Source organism: Diadema antillarum, unplaced genomic scaffold (assembly GCF_040938485.1).
Source record: "Diadema antillarum isolate AM-2024a unplaced genomic scaffold, OU_Dant_1.0 seq00002002_RagTag, whole genome shotgun sequence".
Lineage (NCBI taxonomy): Eukaryota > Metazoa > Echinodermata > Echinoidea > Diadematoida > Diadematidae > Diadema > Diadema antillarum.
In genome coordinates this window covers 284777-307556 of record NW_027272658.1, presented here as the reverse complement: position 1 = coordinate 307556, position 22780 = coordinate 284777, and the positions used below count along the sequence as shown (strand labels likewise).

At 40.8% G+C, this 22780-nt stretch overlaps 1 pseudogene; it reads right to left on the bottom strand.

The window, feature by feature from the left end:
- LOC139713555 (uncharacterized) overlaps positions 1-14540 on the bottom strand; it is a 30721-nt pseudogene extending 16181 nt beyond the window's left edge.
- Positions 14541-22780: the final 8240 nt, after the last annotated feature.

Sequence of the window (22780 nt, the reverse complement as noted above, 5' to 3'; positions counted from 1 at the left end):
TGGATGATTTGTTTGTCATCTGAATTCTCATTTCTCCTACAAGCTATGAAGTTCCAATAAAGAACACAATATGGATGCTCACTTTTGAACGCAATATTTTTATCAACCCTACCACACACATTAGGGAGCTTTAGATTTTAGACGCACAGACGTTCAGAGGGAAAAACATGTTCTGAGCGTGCGCAGAAGCGCGCGTCAAGTCAATCTATTTTTAGCTTGCGTCGCCTGAGTTTTTCACTATGCTTACTGGGCTATTTTTACGTCCGCACAGTTTGCAACGTAGAGCTACTTCATGCACCGATCATATGGGGGCGAGATTTATTTTTTATACGTTGCGTCCCAGCGTAATCTAAAGCTACTTTTCAACACGACGCAGGGAAGAGGAGAACGTCCCGCACACTCGTCGTCTCAAACATCCGCGCGTCAAGACTTTAAAGGCAATCGGTCGTCGCAGGCGATTCGCAGCTCAGTAGAAAAGCACGACAAGCTGCTCCTCCCGTTATTGTACCCCCGTACGTACCGAATGCCGAACACGACGCTACGCAGCGCACCAGCGAAAACCAGATGGGGCACGAGAGCCGTGCGAGCCGTCCACTGTAATTTCAACATGGACGCCCGAATACCTACCGAATGGGGCCGAATGGGTGCACGCACAAAACCGCACAACAGCCATGTGCATGAAAATCTCTCCTACGGGTCCCCGTCGCGACACAACAGTAGCGCTGTGTGGTGTACGTACGTACGTATCTGGCTGCAGTCTCTGTTTATTTGCACTATGGTGCCAATTTCAGCAATCTAAGCAATAATATTTTAAAATGTCTGAAAATATTATATAACAATATTTTAAATCATTCATATATTACGTTGTTTAATATTTGGTATTTATAAATATGCTTTGATGAAGAAATATTAAAACTCTAAACTTCATGTATAGCAAGTTGCAATGCTCATGGCCATATGGCGGGTTGTTTTGATCTTATTGGCAATTGTCTGCTGCGTCAGCTGTGTTACAGTATGTTGGGCCGGATCGGAACATAACAAAGTTGGTATAAAGTCGTCGGTACCGGTATGTCAATATCAATAATGTGTGTGGTATGCGTGTACTGTTTCGGATTAGCCTTGGCTTTGGTTTAGTAATGAAACCTCACAATGGAGATCAAAACAGCCGTCCAACTCGAGTAAAACGTATCTACTTGTTTGACGCTATCGACGAGTGGAGAACGCAGAGAGACGTGTTCTTAGCATGCTTAGGACAGGGAGGTTTCCTCTCACCTCCCTGCTTAGGACAAGTAAGAGACCAGTGGCAGAGGGGGAAGCTTCAGCGTCAGCGTGCCGATGAAAAATTTGCTTTCCACTTGCTGGAGTTGCATGAACAGTTTTGCAGGAATTTAGAATGTGCGAATTCGTGTTACGGCATGCACGGTGGAATTGTAATGCCACGGCTTACGCCAATCAAGCAACCCCAGCTGACCAAGTCAACAACTTCAAGGAATCCAGATCCAGATGATGTGTAAGTAACGTTAGAAGTCTATTACATGAATCAATGATTGAAGTGGAATGACTTTTTCTAATCTATCTTTAACTGCTAGGGCCTTTGCGTTTCATCGACAAGTAGGCCTATTTTTCTATGTATAATTCCGCGAAAAACTTCTCTAAGTTCTCATTTATGTCAAATTATGATAACGCCGTAATCGAAATGACATTTGCTGGGTCAGTTTATCGCTTCTTAAAAACTGACCCAGCAGTAGGCAGCAAATGTCATTAGTCAGGGAATCGCAAGTAGTGGTAAGTTTTTTGTCATCACAGTATTGAGAATTTAAAGTATTTCATGTGCAAATGTAGAATCTAGATAGATACAGAGAGGTCACTTTCCTGAGCAGCTAGCGTCAACAATCCAGGTTAAATTTGCATAGCCAGATTTCATGGCTGCCTTTCAAATACTGTTTGTCCCCATTGATTTAACTGTATAGCAAAGTCTCCTCTTTCATCATATTTAGGGGCCCTACATTTTAAGTTTGGTTAAGGAATTTTGATAAAGATTGTAATTTTCATAAGCTTGGCAAAAGTTTCAGGCATCTATGTTGCATTTATAGTCAAACTTCCAATGCATTTGGTCCAATAATTTGAAACCAAATTCAAGTGATCCAGTGAAGTGTACATCTTTTCATGTGAATTTCTACAAGTATGTTGAAATGTAAATTCTGAAGAAAAAAAAATTGATCCTTTACAGTTGAAATTTGTTAAAGTTTGGTTACACCGACAGTGTCAGGTCAGTGGTAGTAACTACAGAGTTACAGTAGTGTACGTACAATACCCTTGTACGTGAAAGTTACAGTTTTATTTACCTTCACATCTTCATATAGGAGTGTCTAATAGGGATGTTGATTGGTGTGGAAGTTGTTGATGAACAACAGTTCATAAGAATCCATTGTTTTAATTCTAATACAGATATTGGTCATAGGTCAAGGGGCAATATGAACCTATCAGTTTGTAACATGCTAATATGTACAGGTATGAGCTTCATCAAGTACGATTAATTGGTATCCGTGGCACATCCCTTATTTGTTGATCAAAGGTACGCCTCTGATTGGTATTTTAATCAGTGTTTGGTAGAAAGCTAACCCATTACAATGGCTTTGCGATGTTACACTGAGTTGACTATGGACAAAGGTCTACTGTCCGCGATTTTCATTAATTTGTAGGGCATTTTTCACACATAACCTCAAATACTGATACCTGCGATAGGTTTATTTATAATGGTTATCCTTCACACTGTATTGTTGAGACAATAGTGTTCTGTTTGTTTGTGTAAGAGGGAGATAGACAATAATTTCTTTATGCTCCTGTCTGAAGAAGGCATTACATCTTATTTGTCACGTACTTATCTATGAGTTTTAATGTTCACTTTGTGTGTGTGTGTGTCTTTTTTTTAAAGATTATTCACACCAGGCTAAGCTGACAGAACTATAACTGTGTGTTTACCTAGTCAAATGAAAGGGTTTCGGCATTGCTTCTTACATATAGTATATTCCAGGCAGGTGATACAACGCTCACCTTCTTCATATTAGTTAGTAAAACAATGAAGAGTGCAAAAATACTGCATAAATGTGCAGTGCAACTGTGGCTGTTGGCCGTTGGCCCTGCACGGGCACAGTCGCTTCCCCGTCCTGAATTTATGTACACACGCCAGGGCAAGTACATGATACAGGCAGGGTCTCCGACCCAATCGTCCGCGTTCAGAATAGACAACTCGGCGGTAATATCCGCTACCCATGACGATGTGTCATCGTCCATGATGGCCACCCTATCTATTATAATGTGGTCTGCACTCACTAATCTGATCTGATCTGATGATTACAGTATAGTTGACGAGTGACGACGATCGACGATGCGATGAAGAGAATGCGTAGTCGTACGAAGTATACGCAGCTAGCTACTAGCTCATGCGAACATCACTCACATTACACAAAACGTACTGTCCCGCGCTCAGCAAGCGATCGCGAGCAATCGAGATACTATAGCGCGATACATTGCTTTAGGGATGTCTTGCGCACACACACATTTCGCTTCGTAGCAACTTCGGAAGCGAGTTTACGTGCTGCCGCCCGCGGCTGAAATATGTCCATGTATCCTCGCGACTGGGTGTCTTTAAGCTCCCTACTAACAATGTAATTGCAAACTCTCAACCACACTATTGTAGCATATCTAAGAAATGGCATTGTGCACATGTTCTCAGTCACATTTATCTGCTCATGAGTAAAGCGGTACTACAAATGAACATTCATTGACAGTAACAGAGTTCTATTGTCTTCAGTATAGTACTGTGCAGTATACTAACACAAAGATGAACGTCTGCAGAGACAATGACAATACTTAAACACTGGAGATAGAGAATTTGAGAAGGTAACAAGCTGCAACCTCTCAATTTCATTAGAATATATCCTAGCTTCAACCACCCCCCCCCCCCTCTCCAGCCCCCCATCCAGCCCCCCAAGAGAGGGCACACTGTACCTTGAAGGAAGGCATGCGAGGCATGTTGGCCCGGAGCCCCAGGCCCTCCATTCCAAAATCCTTGGACCATGATGTATCCAGCAGGCTCGGGATGGCCGGAGGAGGCTTCTTGTGCACCTTCTCCTCCTCTTTGGGCTGCATCATCTCCTACAGGTGTTGGAAAAATTTGTCACACAAAATGTCAATCGGCGAGTGTACCGTTTCATGTTCTTTAATGGCAAATCCATGCTGACAGCCAAATCTTGACAACAACAAAGGTTCATGTGTGGGGAAAATAGGGGGTGGGGGATGGGGAAAAGGGTTTTCTACCATTCTCAGGGCCCACCATTCTTTTCAAAGAGCCACATTAGCAACTTACCAACAACATAAGGGTAACCAATTTTCATTTGTCATTTACAAAAAGAACCTCTGCTCCCAGTTCAGGACTATCCTAAGCAAGTGCTCTGTTTGACTCAATGACAGCTCAAAGCTGTAACAAGCGGAGGGACAACAATTTACCTCTTACATACAATAGCATAATTACGTCACATTATTTTATTCAATGCAATTCCTGGGGATGATTAAGAAAATTATACATAAACTGAAAGATTCATTTGTTGGCAGACAAGTTTCTTTCTCTCTCACTTACTCCAGATGATAGTGAAACAGAAGTGAAATTGTTGCAGCCTCTCTAAGAGTATGAAACTAAAGAATTCAATACACATCACAATAATTTGGCTTGGCTTAGCCATTTTAATCCATTTTTAATGCTGACCTTTGCTTTGGCCTTGAGTTGGCAGGTGTCCCACCAGTTTTCCAAGGACTTGAAGGCCGATGACTCCACCATCTTCCTGTTCAGGTCTTTCTTCATGATCTGCTTCAGCTCTTGGATGACGGTCTTTAGCACCTCATTGACTAGCTCCTTCTCTGGGTCACGCTTGGGTCTCTCCTGGACGGGGTAAAGAGACTCCTGGAAGGGTGGGATGTACGGCATGGATGGCCACGATGACACAGAAGTGCTGTGGAGACCTGGAGGCGTGCCTGGGTACATGGCGGGGGCGTTGGTGCTGCCCCACTCCGGTGGGAAGCTGGGCATCTCCCGGGCCAGGAAGTCCGGCATGCCTTCGGGCGGGGACGGCGGCGTTATACCCATACTCAGCATCATGTGCATCATCTGCGGTATGGAGGGCATCGCCTCGTTCTGGTTGGCAGTGGAGGAAGGCGGCCGCATGCTGGCAAAGAAGGCCTCCATGGCGGCCGGAGGCATGGGCGATCCCATCGGGGGCATGCCGGGCAGCGAGAAGGGCGATCCAGGAGGGAACATAGCATTGGGGGCAAACCGAGAGGGGGATTCCTGAAGGTGGGCACTAGAGGTACTCGCTGAGGATGTCTGTGGCATCATCTGTGCTGCCCACGCATTGACCACACTGGTGCTACTTTGGTTCACGGTGGAGTTCCACGACCCGGAGTGCATGGGGTACGACATATTGTTCATGGGTGCAGTGGGCTTTTTCTCCGGGATGGGTGCGTTCACTACGATCTTGGTGTCCTCACCGCTACTCAATGACGATAGGCTCATCTTGTCGTCATCGTCGTCATCATCCCCTGTCACTACATCCATTGGAGTAGCATAGGGTGGATGGCCCTGCGGAATGAAGAGAGTTTCAATCATGGGTGAAATTAAGGTCAACTTGCTTTGTCCCCCTAACCTGACAACTAACATTACACTCAAGTTGAGAAATGAACTCTAGGGGTGGTATTCTGAAAATCTTCCTAAGTTTCTTCCTAAGTCAGAAACTTAGGAAGTGCCTACAAAAGACAGAATTGGTATTCTGAAATTTCTTCCTTGGAACTTTTTAGTGCAAATTAGGCCATCCTTATCCCCGCCCACATCTTTTCTTAAGCCAATACGAAATGCCGTATCATAAGGAACCAACCAATGACAATTGCATATTTATTATGACGTAGGATTAAATACATGTGTGCGCGGCATGTCCCCTTTCTCACGCTCATTTCGCGCATCAAAGTACATGTGCCCTCAGTGAATGACATGCTCCTATCACGATGCTTTGCAGCTTCCTATATCTTAACAACGCACTTAGGACAGGGGTGGGGCTTTCCTAAATATCTTCCCAAAATTCTTTCATACGTGCATTCTAGAATACCAACTTCTTCCTAAGTCAGAAATTTGCATATCTCATCCTCATTTGCATATCTTCCTAAGTTTCTTCCTAAGTTTAAGAAAAAAGTTATAGGAAGACACTTAAACAGGAAGAAACTTAGGAAGATTTTCAGAATACCACTTACGAAAAAATGGTGACTTGGGAAGAAATTTCTTCCTAGGAAGGATTTCAGAATACCACCCCAGCTTCTTCACAAAAACAAGAACAAACAAGAACACAGAAGAGGAAGAACAATTCTTCTTTTTCCTCTTTCTGATATCACTTTATGGATACAGGTAAAGTACAATTCTATCCCTTCTTGTTCATTACTTCTTCACCAGTTCCCCCTCCTTGATTAGCCGCGCTCATGAAAGCTTAGTCTTATCACCATGCGGTGGAGAAATTGGCAAGAGGAGTAAATATAGTGAATTGTATTGATATCAAATTAACCCTTTCTTAGCAAGTAGGTTTCTGATAAATTCAAGCTGTATAATACTTGGAGATATTAGTAAATGGAGTTGTTGCAGCCAGAAACATGGCAGAGAGAGAGAAAAAAAAGAGGCAGAATAGGGCAAGTAAAACACAATCTGCAAGCTACTCTGAAGAGACAGCTAAGAATGCAGAGTAGAACCCAAACATCCCGTCATACTATAGCTAATGCCCGACGAATGCCCGACGAATGCCCAACAAATTCTTAAAATTTGAAAATAATTTCACATACGCTGCTAATACTAGAATACGGTACTCTAGTTCTTTACTGAACGCTTGACGTTATTTGTATTCATTAGCTACTGTATATGCCGAACAATTTGTGAGGTTTTTACTTCTATTTTTGTGAATTTTGCGAGTTGGGTGCCATTTGCGAATTCAAAAACACCTAAAAATGTTAAATCTGATCCCGCCATGAATGTGACGTGCACGCATAAATTCTCCCTTTAGTCCTGTACTCCACAATCGCGAATCTAACCACTCCTGAAGTCAAGAAGTCCTGATGTTTGAAAAATTAGACCCGCTGAATATATGGCATGAATATTTGTACAGTATTCATAGGGATTCGCAAAGATATGCTGGAGCCGATTTTCTTATTTTGAACATGTCCAAAATCTCCAGCAGATCTCTGCGCACCTGTCTGTCATCAACCTCTGGGGTCAGCTAAGGTCATGTATGAGTCTGCACTTCCCCCAAAAGAGTGACAGAGAGAGAAGGGAGTTAAGGAGATGGAAGCTATTTTTGGAAACAGTGTTAAGAACAACCTCCTATTGTTCGCTTTTTCTTTGTTTTAGCTGACAACCAAACTGATGTCATGAGCACGAGGTTGTCGTTCCCTTCACCACCCAAACTTACAGCATTACACAACATGCTCGTCCAAAGCAAGCCCCTAAGTCAACATTTGCACTAGTCACTTTGTTTATTATATCAAGTCTTGCATGTAATAAGAGGATAAAACCACAGCTAAATAATACATACAGCCAAACTGTCCATCACTTTTACTTCAACACAATGCACAGATCACTGTCTTCTTCTTTGAAGTTCAGTAAAAGCTCCCACTGCGTGCCCAATAAACATTCCACTTTTGCATTGCAAAGTTTTGTTGAAGTCCACGTTTATATCAAGCTAATTTCAAGAAAGTGACTAATGCAAGTTGAACTGTGCACACTTCATTCGTAACTTGAATTCCGAAAGAACTGAGTGTCTTACCCGATGCATGCCGTGATGTTCATCAATCCCTGGTGTGGATGTCTGACTTCGGTCTCTCAGGTCTGAGACTGGTGATGTTCCTCGACTGGCAATTTGTTGATCGTAACTCCGCAGATTTGCTAGTTGTTTACTGATCAACAGTTCTACGCCCTGCGGCGTTTTCTGCTCAAGGGAAGGCGTGGATGATCCCGCCTGCACACTCGGAGGAGTCGCCGCGTGTCTAGGCAGGGGAGGGTAAGGTTCACTATTGACTGGACCCGCCGTGAGCATGTCCACACGGGGATGGGTGATAGAGTCTATGTGCGGAGTGTGGGACACATGTGGGGAGGACCACTGATGATCCCTCTGGTCTAACCTGTCCTGGTGCTTGGGTCTGAACCCACTCCAGGACGCCTCTGCATTGGTATAAACAGGCTGAGGTGCAGGAGTAACCGTTGCCACTGGTATCTCGCTCTTAGCGAATGCAGCCTCTTCCGTGCCAGGCGGCAGCAAAGTTTTGTCCGTAGTACTGTTATTTTTGCCTGCATTGCCAGAATCCTCGAGTCCAAACCCAGCAAACCCAGCCATGGGACCCTGAGAGCTTTTGAGGAGCTTTTCAATTCTGGTATCAAGACTCTGACCACACTCGTCCGTTTCCTCTGCAGACTCTGCAGACGGAAGATCTTCCTTGCCCCTGCCCTCCTGGGTACCTGGTGGGAACGGCTGGCCGGGCAGCACCAAGGGCATGGTTCCTGGGGGTGGCTCCTCACCGGGCGGACACTGCCATTGCTCATATGGCAATGGGTCCTCGGGTGACTCTTGACGATGCTCTTCGGCGGTGGTGCTAGGCCACAGTTCACGTTTCACTGGTTCCACCGAAGGTTCAGAATTTAGCGGTTGGTCCCCACCAGGACACCGCCATTTTTCAAACTCTGTTGATTCCTCCTTGACTTTCGCTGAGAGAGGCCCTTCAGTAGGACATTGCCACTTGTCAAAGTGATAATCCGTGTCCTCCTGCTCACGGTCTCTCGACTTTGACTTGTCTCTGTGGTAATCTCTATGTGACCTTGAGTGAGATCTCTTATCCCAGTCTTTTGATTTTGATGAATAACCATGACTGCGACTATCCCTTCGCTCGTCATTATCATCATCATACCCACGGCGGTGTCTGCGTTGGTAAGAGTCATCAGAGCGTTTGGGGCCACGGCCAAAATCTTTAGACCTGTAGTGGTCGGAGCCATGCGCGTATCGGTGGGAGTCTTTATGACGATAACCACTTCCATCCTGGCTGTCATCATCACTGTAATCTTGGCTCCTGTATCTACTCCTTGAATGTCCCTTACTCGCTCGGTAGTCCTGCCTATCTTTCCTATCCCACTTCCTGTTTCTATCGTCATGGTAATCATGTCTCGACCTGCCCCTGTCATCATCATTTTTCTTTGAACCAGACTGGTTGAAATGTCTCTGACCTTTCCCAGAATACGACTGGGAGGAACGACCCGCAAATGCTTGGCGGTCCTCTGCCTGAGAATGATACGCTTCGCCCCGGCTGTCGTAGCCCTGCTTCTTGGAGCTGTGACCTTGATGCTGCTGATGGTCTGCCTTTGAAAATATTTGTGGCTCTCCTGCCGACGGCGTGAAACTTTGATCGTGCGTGGGGTACATGTTAACGTTCTCCACTTGACCGTGGAATGCATGATCCTGAGGCATGAATCCCTGGCCGTCATAGGGTTGGCTATTCTGGTAGCCAGCTCCTGTAGGCATGTCAGCTGCATTCACAAAGTCCTGTGGTCCAGCAATATTTGGCTGTTGGTGTCCAAACACAGCCTGTGGTTCAGGCGCAATGGGCGTTTGGGGAACATTGGGAGTTTGGGGTACAGCGAACCCTTCAGAAATTGGGGTCTGGGATTGCGCGTACACCTCTGTCGCGTATGCCTCCGTCACGTTTACCTGAGGGGTCTCTACACTTTCAACACTCTGCACGGGGTATCCAGGTGCCTGCCCTCCGTACACATTACTGAGGTGTTCATACCCTTGCATATGCATCGAATTCACACTACTTGACAGCATGTCTGGATTACTGTGTTCAGGGACTTGATACTGATTAGCAGAAGGGTCAGTTCCTTGAAACTGTGTCATGGGGTGTTCAGCAAAGGCGGGAAAAGAGCTCTGGGCTTCGGGCTGCCCATAACCAGACCGTGATGAAGAGATGGACGTAGGTGTGCTGTCTCCAATGGTCAAGCTTGTCCGGGCTTCGGGCTGCCCATAACCGGACCGTGATGAAGAGATGGACGCAGGTGTGCTGTCTCCAATGGTCAAGCTCGTCCGTTCGGTCGACAGTCGCCTTGGGTCGTGATGAATGCGGGGCGTGTCCGGAGCAGGAGTTGAAGTTCCATTGCGTGGATCTCGTGGCGTGGAACCAATACTGCTTGGTGTATTTGCCTTGTTGTTGACCAGACAGTCGTAGATGCGCTGGCATTCAGCCCCTGGCGTGAACACAGGCAGTAGACAGAAAAGAGAGAAAACTAATGTAGAACCATTTCATAGAAAAGGTGTCTCATTCTAAAAAGGGTTGATATCTACCAATCTCATCAAAAGAGGCTAAAGGTGACTCCTGACATTGGTCCTCAGGACCGGAGTTTTCTTTCATTTTATTGAAACAAATTCCAGATATATAAACAAATATCTCCTTTTGGATGAAGCAAAAAACATCAGATTTGCTACAGACATGCTCGATTGAAGCTCTGGTGCATGAACTAGGTAATTTCTATGATGTTACAATCCAGGAAATGGAGCTGCAAGAATGGTTTATAAAAAAGTCACCTACTTTGATCTTTAACAGTAGAACTGACAACGCGACCGATCATTCTAAATGTAGTCCCATCTAAGCATACACTTGGATCTGTGTGTCTTTTTTTTCAGTTCAAAATTGCGACTTACATTGTAGAAATGTTAGATTTTATAACCACGATGTTGCACAATCAAAATTGTTTTAAAAAGTTGCACAGGCTTCCTCAATGCTTCCACTATCTTGAAATACAATTTTCCATATAAAATTATGTGATACACTTCTTTGGCCAACACTATGATTATTGTTATTGATACAGGTCTGTTGGAGATGCAAGACGTTGGTTTGTTTCAGCTGCTGCTAATCATTGTAACATCTACTGACTTGACAGCAGCATTAGCATTTGATTTTTTCCATGACACAACTATGCAAGAGGGCTTCCACTTTTTAGAATGTTCTTGTTGTGAAAAACATCGGAATATGAGTAAGGATGAGGTACATTTAGGGTCCTGTGCATGTTCGTAAACCATGAAAACTTGTAAAAGTATAAGTGGCATAGTACTCACCTCAAGATTCAGATTAGGATGCAAAGCATCAAATATTTAGAGAATAAAAAGTTGCATGATTCTCTGCTACTAAATTCCAACAACTAAATCAATGTTTTCATGTCTATATCAATAATATCCTCAATTTTTTGCAACACCAGAAATTTGTGTTAATGTCACTGGTAATGTATATGGCCCTAAATGTACTACATCCTCACTCATATTTTGATGTTTCTCACAACATCCTAAAAGTGGCAGCCCTCATGTGATCTAAACATACCTCCGGCATCGATCTGGACAATGATGATCTTTCCCATTACTGATGTGCGGTTCATGTCCAGGGCAGCCTGCTTTGCTGCCCTTGTGCTGGTGTAGACGACGGTGGCAAGTCCCAGGTGTTTTCCCGTCTTCGGGTGGCGATGTATGATGCTGTCTTCCACCTTGCCATACTTTTCGCACATGTTGCGCAGGAAGGACTCCCGCACGTTGTCGTTCAGGTTGGTGAAGGTTATCTGCTTCGGCGGCAGCTCCCCGACGTAGTATTTGTCAAACTGTGTGGGGTTGAAAAGGTGCAAAAGTGTTGTTAAGAAAAGGAGAGATCAATGGTTGGCTGCATCTACTGCAAACATTATGGCTGTGGAATACTAGATCACTCTCTTATTTTGAAATCACCAAATTAAAGGGACAAAAAACTACCACTACCATACCTATTTGACAAGTAATTTTCCTAAACAAGAGAAGAGAGAGCTATCATTTTATGATTAAACTCTTCATTTACATTTTTCCTTTCTGAATATCATACTGGATATCTCCTTTAAAAGGGATGAGCAGAGCTTTTGGCAATTACAAAAGCATTACAGTTGTACAACACTAGCCTTCAATTCAAGACCATATGAAAGAGTATAGTCACTAACGTATGAACAAGCAATGCTCACACACAAATAACTTCTTGGGACTGGAATTTCAACCACATCAAACAGTTTTCCAGTATCTGTTTTCTCCCAAGAAATATCCTTGGGCTTCAACAATGCACTATGGAGAACTCAAAGGAAAAACAAAACAAAATGAACATTCAAACAAACAAACAAACAATGAAACACTCTGGGAAAGTTTCGATGTAAACAAAACATTTAGGCTCTGCTGACAAATATGAAGCAGTTTGGGAAATTAGTCCTGTAATATATGCAGAGAAGGTTTAGGAATACAAACCTTTAATTTGGGAACGGGCAAGTCTGCCACCTCTGTGTGTTTCCATAGTCTGGTCAGTCTTGACCGCGGATCCTTGACTATCTTGACGGAAAGCTGTGCTCCCTACAAAAACAAAAAGACAATCAATCGAATAATTCCATTACAATACTGGTACAGCTTTTGTTATCCTTTGTTTAATGACTACAACATGAATACACATATAATGTAGTAGATGTCAAACAACAGCTATGTAATGATGGTATAGGAATCTCTGCCTATTGCATAATATGGGAAGAGCACATCAGGCATTCCATTGTAAGAGGTGAAAAATTCCATTACACTCATTTTATTGCAGTATTCCATTAACTGGTACCCTATTGTGCAAAGTCTTGTGCAGTGATATTTGATAAATTACTATACCTATAATTACCACGATTATCATATTTAAACAGAACCAATTATAAACAAAGCTAAGAATTGCAAAACAAAAAAAAAAGCCACCAAACAAACAAATATGTAAAGTATTGCCTCTGCTACATGCCATACAAAACTACACACATAGGGCCTATAGTGTTTTGATGTCTGTCAAAGTCAGTTCATTCATTGTGTAAAGCCAAAAGTATTTTGTGTGTGCAATATCCAGAAATTGTTCTGCCATTCAGTGATTGACAACGGGTACTTCTGATACTGGGACAAATCTCTCCAGTCCCACATATGTAAAAATTTGTTACATGCTTATTTTGCACAGACACACACACAGGTCTGCATGTAATACTCTTCAATGTCACACTAGAAAGACCCAGTCCAAACTGTTGGGGATAGATCTTACCATTGGCCCTGGAACAACACCATCGTATCTGTAGAGCTTCTGCGGCTGGCCCTTCTTGATGGCTGGGTCGGACAGGAGCTTGTAGCTTGTGCACTTTTTGCCAGCTTGGCTGGCCCCTCCTGATGTCATCCCATTCATGTTTGCTTAGAGACTGAAGTTTGCAAAGGATAGAGGGGTATACATAAATATAGAGAGAGCGCGAGAGAGAAAATATTGATTTTACTTGCACTTGACACCGCATATTTACTGTCCAGCTTGACACCACTTCTGCATTTTGTGACTCTCCTGATAGCTCTGTCTACTTATTATCCTAGCTGTAGATCTGTAGTTTCCTGAATAAGTTACCAACGGGACACCTGTACCTCATCAAGTATCAAGAATCAAAAAAGAATTGGTACCTCAATAAGAATGTGCATGACAACTTGAGAAACTGGTAATGTGAGAGAAGTTTCTCAAAGGAACCAAATGGGTGGTGGTAAAGCTGTTATTCCAAGTATGGGCTTTGCTCATGAATGCTCTTAAAGGTATTTTCAATGATGATGTTGGTGCTGTCATGTCTACCAGAGTTGCACAACAATGCAGGGCTATTCAAACGTTATCAAGTTTAAGTGTGTGAGTTTGCTGTTTAAACATATCATTGTTGTATGTAGAGTAGTTATTCGAGGTCTTATAACTTCTTTGCATTACTCAATGCCTTAGCCAATCCAAGTTGACCTTTTGCAATTTGTAAGATCAAAGCTCCAAAACTTTTCTGTGCACAATGCTTTTTAGGTATCATCTATCTGTAGGCCCATCACACATTTGCTTGATCACGACCATGTTAGTGGAGGATTAATCAATAAATATGAATAATAATGCAATTCATAGTCCTGATCCCCATCTGATCCTGTTGTTGGCCTCAACACTCCAACAAAGTGGGAGTCAATGTGGCACATACATATTAACATTACAATTTTAATTTTATTCAGTTTATTGAAACATCAATAGTCACCTGTCATATCGTAAATATTGTGTTTATCCTGTGTGTGCAGTGTCGATCATTGATGTAGAATACTAGAAACTACAAACAACTGTGGTGCTACTGCAGTGAATGACACTAAAATGCTGTTGTTACTGGAGAACCCGAGTAAAATGTTTCAGTTTCAGTTCTAACCAAGTCCATCTCATGAATGAGAACATTTGCAACAAATTCATCTTTGCACTAGTTTGTGAAATTGAAATTGTATGTTTGAACTTTGTCATGCACGTTTATGTCAAGTTCCTAAATTTACTCACCCAACATTGGCTCCACTTGGAAAAATAGAGCCTAGCTCAGATCTGTAGTGTGAGCTGAGCTGAGATCTAGCTTCGAGATAAAATGCCCGTTGCAGCAGACGCTTTGGGAGCTCTGTAGTTCGAGCGAGGAATGTACCAACAACCTCACTCACCCTCACTCCTCTGTCTCCCTAGGTCCTGGCCGAAAAGTTGTTGAACCTGGTTTCGACCAACGGCGGTGAAATGCCCCTCCGCGGGCATCAAAAATGCACGTTAGGTGCAATCTTGCGCTAATGAATCTTCTACCTCTCCGGCTCGACGTCAAGTTCGTTTGTCACTGCCATTTTCCCGACATACTGGAGTAGACAACTGGTCTTTTTAGACCTAGTTGCGTTCCTTGAAGACCGGACACATCACAGCGTTTGTTCTTCTGCCTGTCTCGCAGAAACGTTCAGCTCCGATAAGGTGATCTTTCGCGACAAGATGATTGAACCAATGTACAGCTAGAAAGGCACACAGTTCTGTTTTAGTGCACGGTGTGTGTTGTAGATTCTACAAGATCGCTCGCTACATACACGCAATGTTACCCACAATGCATTTCACGTTGTTAAAACTTAGCCTCATCTCCGCTGTTTTTCTCGATCATTTCACAAGAAAACAGCGTCAAGTACCGTAAATCCAGCAATACCCAACTTAACTCTCCTTGTAAAATGTTGATTCACCATGCTAGAGTCACGTATTAGACATAGTCAAGATTTTCTTGTTGATAACTTATTTTGAGTTGCTGATATCAATATAAAAATAAAGAAGGAGACTGAAATAAAGCTAATTCTCAAGCTGACCTCCAACCAACTCCATAATACCGCATCATGAAAAGCAGTGTCAAAGCCTGTGGTGATAAGAGCTGCAGCTGTAGGCCTACATTTTATTGGGAATTCCCATATTATTCTTCTCCAAGTGAAATTCTGTAGCCAGAATCAATGCTGCTCTGTATTCTCCATGATATCTACCAGTGTTGGCCTAAAATCTTCGCGTTTTCAACATTTTGGAACCATCAGACTCAAACCTGGGGCCAGAGCTTAGCATGTGAGCAAGAAAATAAAAGAACCAATTGACCTTTAAATTTTAAATACTGGCTTTTTATGGCGGCTTCTTCATAAAGGCACCTGCATTATTATTGCTATTGGTTAGCTTTGCTCTGTTTGGTAGATTATCTGAGCTCTAAGAGCTAAAGTTCAGATTGGATGAATGCAGAATAGGGCAGTGAAGTATTCCACACAAGCAAACATAAGTGCTGTAATGTGGCTTGGGACATAAATTTCTTTATGTGTTTGTTCTAATATTTGTCTGGGTATTTTGTCCAAACTCCTTAATAATACAGTAATGCAACTCCTGTAATTGTGTACCAGTTGATGAAATTGAATTTGAACAGCTACCGAATAGAAATCTAGTACCAGTACTGTATACTGGTAGCTCTCAAATAGTTTTCATGCTACATGTACTAGCATGATCGACCAGGGAGGTGGAACGTCTGCCCTAAATGCTGATACCGGTACATTATGCAATGTGACAAAGGTTCTATACTGGTGCACATTGTTTTCCTGCTATTTGGATTTTCTGTAGACCCTGTTGATTGAGTGTATATCATTGTAGAAGTTGTGATAATGAAACAACTTTGAGTATGAAAGTGTGCAATGACACAATGATATCCTAATACATGATGAATTGTGACTCCCAGGAAGAAGATGCAATAATATTTTGGGTAGAGTCTAATTGATTTAGATTCAGGTACCGGTACCTGGTAATTGATTTAGATTCAGTTCCATGCAGTGGTTTGATTCTGATATCTATAGAAACCCATTATTTTCTATTTCATTTTACACTGAAAATGGGAGTAACAGGATAGAGCAAATATAGCATGAATGTAACTACCCATCAGATCATCATTCAATAACATGTAGAATCTATAGCAGTGAGTATATCTGACCACATTAGAATTTGTGAAATAATGCTTTTGAAAAGATAAATATTTACCTTCTTCTGTGCTTTGTTTTACTTTCAGTGATTTCATATGTTTTTTGAGCTGTTTCCTGTTATTCTGTATCATGTGTTATATTCAGTATTATGCATATTCCTCATAATAACCATCTGTATTTGTCATTTATATATTTCACAAATGCATGGTGAGATACCGAATTGTATAGAGGGCATACAACACTTTTATAATTTTGTTGAGTTAAAAACTTGCAAACTTGAGAATTATGACAGCTTTAGTCCCTCATCAGCACAAATACATATCATCTTGCAGAATATTGTAGATTAGAAACAGAAAAGTGTTTACTTTTAGCTCATATGTTATAACATTAGTGACCCCTAGCTGGTAATTAAGTGTCAACTTTTTATTTTGAATTTTTTGTTTTGTTTTGCTGCTTATTTACTGTTTATATCTTAACCAGCTGATTAATTGTCATAAGCTGAAGATGATTCATTGGAAATTATTAATATTATTTTTATTTATTTATTTATTATTATTATTATTATCATTGTTGTTGTTGTTATTATTGTTATTATTATTATTGTCTTTTTTTATTCAGGTACAAGATGGCTCGTTATTGTTATTGTTATTATTATTATTATTGTTATTATTATTATTATTGTCTTTTTTTAAAATTCAGGTACAAGATGGCTCCGCATATACACATTATGAAGCTTTGCAGATAGGACACTGTGACTCTCATGGACCTTGTTAAGACGTCACTGCAGCGATGTCAAGGCACCAGAAAGCTGTCCGCTTTGTTTCCCTGTTGGCAAAGCATTTGATAGAAGAAGGGAAGGGTGAGGTCAAAGTTCAAACTTGCTGTGCACATCTTCTCCCTGCAGATTAACTTGTCCTTTGATGGTTTCATCAATTATACAGATTATATGTTTTGTTTTGTTTTGTTTTGTTTTGTTTTGTTCTGTTCTTATTCTACAGATGCATAGAATACAATATATGTTTACATCTCTAGACAGGGGCAGCTCCAGGAATTCCATAAAGGGGAGGTGCCTTTACAAAGTTGAAGGGGTGCCGCACGCCCCCCTTTTTCTTTTTTATCTATTTTGTTGTAACAAAATGATAAAGAGGGGGCGCATGCCTGGTGCGCTCTTCTCTGGATCCACCACTGCTAGAGCTTCTTGAGTGAGCTGGTATTGATTCAAACTGATCATGTCTTGAGTGAACATATAAAGTACAGTCAGTGTCAAAGACACAGAAAAGAGATAACATGACAGATAATTTTAATCAGCTCATATGAGTCAGTAAAACACCTACATATAAGATATTCTATTTCGTATGCAAAATTCCACAAGCGAAAAGAGGAGCGAAACTTGTGAAAAATCTTGCTACTAAGTATTCTTACTTGTTTTTCCCACTTTACCAGTAAAACAGAGGTACATTGTAGCACCTATAGTCAATTTATATTACCGTATTAGTCTGGAGATATATTGAATCTAACCAAGTTTTGCTGATATGTTTGATCTTCCCATTAGAACCCAGGGCCAGTGTGGATAAGAGGAATATACTCAAGGCAGCTGTGTGTTCTCTGCCCCCAGGAAAACTGAAGAAACAGCTCCAGAAATATTGCCCCATTTATTGTAGGAAGTTCCAGAGGTGAGTCTTCTGTAGAGTCTTATATCCACAAATTTGCTTGAACATATTCAGTCTGCACTGCAATGAGCACAAATTTAAGAGTTAACTTTATATGAGTGTAATGTTTGTCAAGATATTTTCCTTATTGATGAGATATATTTTTTCTTTTTTTTTTTTCTTTCATGTGTTCTTTTTGTTCTTACAGCAAGAATTTTAATTATATTTGTGTGAATTTATTCATGTACTGTATTGTCCATTCAAAATATTGTCTATTGAGTGTTAATGTGGGAGTGTGTGGTGATATATCAAAATGAGAGGCTTAACCCATTGTGGACAAGCTTATTTTGCCATATCACACTTTTCCCATAGATATCTACGCGATTATACTCGGGACTGGTCTGTAGCGGGTTAAATGAGCACTGTCATAACGTATCCATGGATGACTCTAGAGTGTCTCCCCCCCCCCCCCCCCCACCCGAAAAAAACAGAAGAAATTAAACAGTGGCATTATACATCAAATGTCCAATTTTCAATTCACCTCTTTATGCACTAACCCATAGATAAATAACTGTCATTGTAAAAAGTGATTTAAAGGATCAGATATCATATTCAAGCAGCCATTGCTTCTGTCTGTCATCACAGTAACACTAATGCCACATCTTTGGGACTACGGGTAACATGTCGTCTTTATTTTGTGTTGCTTTATTGAACTAACGCTGCCATTCTATAAAATTTCAAACTGTCTGGATGCATGATTTGAAGAATACATTGAAGGTGTATACATAAGAAGTTCAAGTAATACACAAGTTCTAAAATGTTATTTGTCTTCACTGTGCTACAAGTTTTCTGATACTGGTAGGTGGTTTCATTGGACAAACAATGTGAAATTGTCACAAAAAGGAATCACAGTTTATGAATCATTCAGGAACATTAGCTCCTGTAACTGAGGACTAAAAGTTGATTGAAAGGAGGCACAAACGTCTTCTCTATTTTTGAAACAATATTAGATGCTTAAAGGAGGCAAGAGAGCAATGTGGCATCGGCAGAAAGTTCAGCGGAGCAACCTCCGACTCCCATCTCCCTCACAACCTCTACACCACGGGTGGCAGCTGGCAAGATATCCGGAGTGGCATGCAACTGTCAGCAATTCAGCAGAAACAGCAGCAGTCAGGCAAGTGTAGGGTTAGATGAAGTTTGTTGTAGTAAGTTGGAAGAGTTGTTCTGCTTTTTTGCTGCCACAAAGACTATATCTTATCATCCTTTAGGGTGACAAGACCTTGCATCTCAATTGGCATATATTTAAAATACTCAATTCTGATTATCAAAAAATGCTGATTTGAGTTTTAAAACAACAGTTATTGATGTAATCCAAAACAATGTTTCTCCAGCATTTGACGGCAACATTGATGCTGTTTTGCAAACATTTTGCAAAAATGAAACAGATTTTTTGCTCATAAAAATTCATGATTTTGAGATACGAGATATTGTCACTGCAGGGACATTCTTATGCTAAGCATTCACTTTCCTATCGTATTGACATTTAAAATATTAGCTTTGCAGTTTCATCTGACATTACTTTTTGTCTCTTTTCCCTTATTTGTTTTTTGAAGAAAGACATTTGTAGCAACATTATTCCCATTTTCTTATACATTGTATGTTTCCTCCATGTGTAGCTTCAGCTTCATATCATATGCATCTGTTTATGCCATAGAGACTCTGAACCTAATCTGCCAAGTTCTTATCATTAACTGATAATATTTATCAGACACCCATCTGACCTTGGTTAGTATCTTCTCTGTAATGGTTGATATATATATATATATATATATATTTGTTGTTGTTGTTGTTGTTGTTGTTGTTGTTGTTGTTGTTGTTGTTGTTGTTGTTGTTGTTGTTGTTGTCCTGATGACCTGAATTACTGGTGATCATTATTTGTCCATGTTTTATTTGTATTTCACTTTTTTCAGAATAGACATTTTAGTGTTTCTCCATGATGCGGTAGATTTCCCGATTTATATCCCAGTGATATTAACTTGTTTCACTTCTCACATTCTCTTCTGTCATCCAGCATCAAATCTCATGGCTGTCACATACAATTCCAGTAAATACAAGGAGATCACTGAGTTCCAGCGCTGGTGGAAAAATGCAGTGGTATGTATGTTGTCTCACTCTGCTTGTCTAAATGGTTAACTGGTGTTACTCATGGAGATATTGTCTGTAGGCCCTGTGTGGGAGAACAGAAGGAGAACAGAACCTTCTATAGGAATGACTCTGTCATCCAGTGGGTTGGTTTGCTATACCTCATATACTGCTACTGGTTTTTCTGTCTTCTCTTCTTTTTTAAAAAAGTAAATTATGTTTTCAGTCAAACTGTAGGTCTTTGTCAAGACCTGGCCCATTATTTGAAATTTGTCATTTTTGTACCTTGCTCCCATGGAAAAGTTTCAAGATCAGATCTGAAGGGACAAGGTGTCAGAGAATGCTTAAGTCTTGTGTGGTTTCAGTTTGTATTGCTCTCCGTTTATTTTCTGAAGAAGATTGGAAATGTAGCACAGCCATTTTTTTTTTCTGAGACCACTTTTCGCCAAGTTCTGAAATATATGTTAACAACAGCCTAGCTTGAATCATGCATTGAACATTTAGATTTCCCAATGTTGATTTTTACTCTTACACCAGAGTGAATATATATACCAATGAGTGGCAATTTTAGTCCTAGATACATTTACAATAGTGAAGTCTAGATTTTTCTGTACTGTTGATGATGTGTTGTATATATTACTTAAAGGTATTGTTTACATTTGGGAGGCAGTGATTTAAAAAATGATCAAGATATCACTTTTGATGTATATGTGTAGGTCAGTTGTATCACAAAACATCCTACCATATAAGATTTTGGCAATAAAGTCTAAAATATAAGGAGATATCACTATTTTTCTCATCAAACCATAACTGTAGACGGTTTAGTCTGGAAACATTTTTATTATTTATATCTATTGTTCACATTTTGTATATTTAACAATACTTGACATTGATTATACTGGTTCAAATTTTTACATTGGTTGTTTCTATCTCTAACTCACATTTTAGAACTGTTTTGAAGCACTAATGCTGAGTTTTTGTTTCTTCTGCAAATGGTAAATTATGCCTTTAATGGTAAATTATGCCTTTAATGAGCCATTGTCTTTTATTCGTGAACAGACTAAAAGGGACAAAGGAAGTGATGCTGCTGAGTTGTGTAGGAGAGAGTCAACGTTTCTGTACCACTGTAATGATGTTGGCTCTTTGCACAGACTAATGAATCATTCTCTTCAGTAAGTTGATGATGGATTGTTGTCTTTATTTGATTTTTTAAAGCAATAACTGAAGACTAAGTAGCACAACACACCTAATTTAAACTTCAAAAGTCAGTCCATTTCAGTCCCGTTTGCATTGAACCCCATTTTTCAAAGTAATGTTACTCATCAAAAGTGCATGCTAGATCTTGTTCACAAAACATAGAGCACAACTGCAAACTGCAGAAATTCAGTAACTACCAGTATGGCACTAGCCAGGCAACACAGCTAGCCAGCTGTGAATATCTGAGTCACAAACATTTTGGTATTAACCAATGTAACTCCAATTATTGCTACTTCTATAGATAGCAAACCTTGTGTATCCCCGGACTGAGAGGTCTTTGTTTTAGTACACCCCTTGATGGCCAAACTCACGCAAAGTAAGCTGAAGATACTCTTAAGAGAAGGAAGAATAGAAGGTTGTAAACACACATTTATTTGTTAGTCTACTTACATAAATCTTGTGAGCAAAGTACGAGAATGTGAAGTTGCGGTTTAATGTCCATACGCTTGAAGAATGCTTTTACTGGATTCTGAAAACAAGGAGAGAGAAAGGGGAAAGGGGCTGGGAAAAGGGCGAAAGAACAACCTGAAGATGGACGTTAAAATAACTGACCTTTAATTTACTTGAGCTAACTTACTTGAACTTCATATATCGAGCAATAATTTTCCCAGTGTAAAAAACACAATTGTACACATATATGCATATATCTTATATAATGGATGTAATATTTGTTCCCATAATGTACAGGAGATTGTCAAGAGATGCGTACAGAATTCTACAAAGTGGAAATACCCAGAGGTATGTGAGCTCTTGATGGTGCTGGCATGGGAAATTGATTTGCTGTTAGAAGTAGTATGTCAAAGAGAAGCCCTTTAGACCATCTTAGAAAAGAAAGAGAAAGCTGTACTCTGCTGGGGCTTTTAGTGAATAGAATCTATCAAAAAGTAGAAATCTTAAAGGACAAGTTCACCTTCATAGACATGTGGGTTGAGAGAATGCAGCTATACTAGTAGAACACATCAGTGAGAGTTTGAGGAATATTGGACAATCCGCTCAAAAGTTATGAATTTTTGAAGTTTCTGCTCAGTCACGGCTGGATGAGAAGACTACTATAGCTTGTGATGTCACATGTGTACAACGATATAAAGAAAGAATAAAGAAAATTCAACATATTTTCACTTTTCTCGCATAACAAAAGAACACTCGACTTCTCTCTTTCAGAAGGCAGGGGGAATAATATTACCCATAGCATACATCAGTGACAAGTCGAAGAAATGTGCACTTTATTCAAAAAGTAAAATTTTGTGAAATTCTCTTTATATTTTCGTTATATCGTTGTACGCATGTGACGTCATACACTGTAGTAGTCTTCTCATCCAGCAC